This window comes from Nematolebias whitei, chromosome 20, assembly GCF_014905685.2.
Source record: "Nematolebias whitei isolate Nwh7 chromosome 20, NemWhi1, whole genome shotgun sequence".
Classification (NCBI taxonomy): Eukaryota; Metazoa; Chordata; class Actinopteri; order Cyprinodontiformes; family Rivulidae; genus Nematolebias; species Nematolebias whitei.
This window is the reverse complement of record NC_056517.1, coordinates 40,592,401-40,595,880: the sequence shown is the minus strand read 5'-3', so window position 1 is coordinate 40,595,880 and position 3,480 is coordinate 40,592,401.

Genomic DNA, 3,480 nt, shown 5'->3' with positions numbered 1-3,480 from the left:
ACTTTACATATGGATGTGCACTTCACATCTGGATGTGATCTTTACATATGGATCTGAACTTTATATCTGGATGTGACTCTTACAGTTGGATCTGGTTAGTGAGGACATTTCAGGGAACCATAAAATACAGTATATAAAAAGTTATTGAAGCAGATCAGAGCAGTTGTGCTTCAGACAAAAACATGCATGTTAGGCTGCTTTCAGGCCCAGGCCTCCCTTGCAAAAGAGATGTGTTATTTCCTGGTTAAATAAAGATTAAATAAATAAATTAAATACCATACCATTTTATTTATAGAGCACTTAAAACAGCGACAAAGCCAACCAAAGTGCTGTACAGACAGAACAACAGGTAACACACAAAGCAAAATACAAAATGAGGTAAATCAGAATATAGACATAAAAACGATGCAGATAATAAATATGACGACAAACCAGTGTGGAACAAAAGACCACCAGTAAGTTAAACCCCATCTCCTAATAAGATAAACTCATCTTTTAAGTTAAATAACAAACTAAAAACTATCAGTGGGGTCAGACAGAAACCACCAAATCGTCCTCTGTTGTGGACCATGACAAAACGCAAACATCTGATTGGACCTACTGAGATGATGGTAATGGATCCTGTAAGGTGAAAGCAACCGAGATGCAATTCAAGCCTCTGATTCTGGTTCTAGAGACCTTTTAGTCAGTTTTAGAAACTCTGTGGGATATTTTCTTCTACAATATTGTAGTGTCCCCAAGTGTTTTTAATGGTCCGTTTTGCTGGTTTCGGTGGTATTCTTTGTGATTTTGGTTCTGGTCTTCTTTTATAAAAGCATCCAACTGGAACCCTTAAACTTTTCCATCTTAGGACCTAAACTGAAGAGACCTACTGGGCTGATGTGCCCTACTTAAACCTCAGCTCCATCACTCCTGATGTGATGTTTGTTGCTCAGGTGGAAGTAAAGAGGTCTGTCCACACAGAGCTGTCAGACTTTAACTTGAAGTTGACACAAGAAGGTCCACAACAGAACTCAACAATCCAAATCCTTTTCCACATAGACCCAAAGAACACCCAGTCTCAAAACAGAAACTGGGACCAAAGCTGCAGAACTTTGTGTTTATAGATTTAACGACTCTAAGCTGGAAGAATAACCAGGTCAGATTACTATCTGACAACCGGAGTGAAAACACTTATCTCTGATGAGTGGACAGTGTCCATTTCCTCCTAATGGACACAAGGAGCACCAGCAAACATCAGTCAGTGTGCCCCACTCTGTCCTCCCCTGGGAACACAAACCATTAGCTTGAGGTTCCCACCACACACACACACACACACACATACACTGATCAATAACTGGAGGGAGCTGACTTCCTGTCAAACAACTGATCAATATTTAATGTTAGCTAAACTTGGGCTCAGCAGCTCTGAACACTGATGAGGAGCCACGGATGAAACATCACACCTCCCAGTTGTGGCTGTAGGTCATGTGACTGATTGAATCTAATTATGATCCATCTAAACTTTAAATGCTGTTTCTACTGTGAAGTTACGGAGCTTCGACGAAGACTCGTTTTTACCACTTGGGGACTTTTTTCATTGTTTTTACTGAATTTTACGTTATTTAATGTTCTGCTACCAAAAAACAGAACTGACTGAGACAAATATTCTGATATGTTTTCATGTGTTTCCAAATCTGAGTTGAAAAGTGAAAATCAGGAATGAAACGAGCAAATACTAATTAGCTGACAGGATCTTCTTCCTGTCTCGACAGGATGTTGTCATCTTCAAACACTTCCCTGCCCACATCCTCCAGACCCTGTCCACTTCACACAGTGACCTCTTACCCCCAACACGTCACCATGGAAACATACTGGAGAGAGGTGGAGAGCATTGAGGAAGAGAGGGAAGGAGAAGAGGAGGAGGAAGAGGAGGAAAGGAAGAGTATAGATGGTGGGTCAAAGGGACAGCAAAGTGAGACGTGGTCTTTCTCTCCAACTTCTCACATCTTTGTGTCATGCAGAGGTGGAGCTGGAGGAGGTATGGCTGACAGAAGCAGGATTATCTTCCCTGGTGATGGGTTCTTCATCAACAGAGGCAGGTCCACCGCCAGCTGATGCGGTACTGTCTACGCTGACGCGACACCAAGCTGCCACGGTAAGGAAGAGGCTGGACAACTACAACGAGACGCTGAAGAAGAGAAACAGGCAGCCAATAAGAGACGTTCGGGACATCTTCACCAAGGTGGGACACAAACACAATGTTCTGTCAAATGAAACCAACTGTACAACCATGTTCTGTCTCTTTCAGTCTGATGTTGATTCAGCAGAAACATGCTCCTCCTCTCGTCCAAATCATGCGGAGTCATCTCCAAGTCGATACCATACAACAACCAAGACCATCCGTCGCAATGCAAACAGAGGTATTTCTTAAAGTGTGCATCAGTGGGTTGATGGGTGGTGATCTAAGCAGACCTGAAGGACATGTTGGTGAAGGAAACGGAGGGAATGAGGAAGTGATGGGTAGGTTTGGTATCCAGGAAAGAAACTAGGAAGGACAGATGGTGGTGGATTTTGCCAAGAGAATGGAAATGGCTGTAGTCAATACCTATTTCCAAAAGAGGGAAGAACATAGAGTGACCTATAAGAATGGAGGAAGGAGTATGCCGGTAGACTATATTCTGTGTAAAAGAGGAAACCTGAGGGAGATTGGAGACTGTAAGGTTGTGGCAGGGAAAAGTGTGGTCAGACAGCATCGGATGGTTGTGTCTGGTTCTTTAGACTGAAGAAGTCTTTTGGATAAAAGACGAAACATTTCAACAAAGAAAAATCCATTCAGAGGACCTGACTCAACCATGTCAGATGTGGACCAGGAAGTGGGAAAGATTAGCGAGGGTGAAGTCTGGAAAGCTCTCAAAAGAAAGAAGAAGAGGAAGGCAGTAGGACCTGATGATGTACCAGTGGAGGTTTGGAAATGTCTTGGAGAGATGGCAGTGAAGTTTTTGTCTCAAATATTCAATGGCATATTTGAGGGTGAGAAAATTCCTGAGGAATGGAGGAGAAGTGTGCTGGTGGTCATTTTTAAGCACAAGGGTGATGTACAGAGATGTAGCAACTTATTACAACAAGAGCTGATTGCGGGCCCCAAGCTACTGCAGCTAGCTGTTGCTGTGGGCTTCAGGCCTTATTGGACTGCAGGTCCGCCCCCAGCTCATGCTGTCCCCCAGCTCGGACCTCCCTCATAAGTGGCAACTCACCTATCAATAAATCAAGGAACTTGAATTAGGTTTTACCAATTGTATTAAAATCAAGGCAGGAGAAGGTTACAGTTTACAGCGCCGACCGGTCTGGTACAAAACACGAGATCAGGAACAGGAAGGGGCTGGATGTCTCGTGGCATTACAGATTTATACAGGTCCTTCTCAAAAAATTTGCATATTGTGATAAAGGTCATTATTTTCCATAATGTAATGATAAAAATGAAACTTTCATATATTTCAG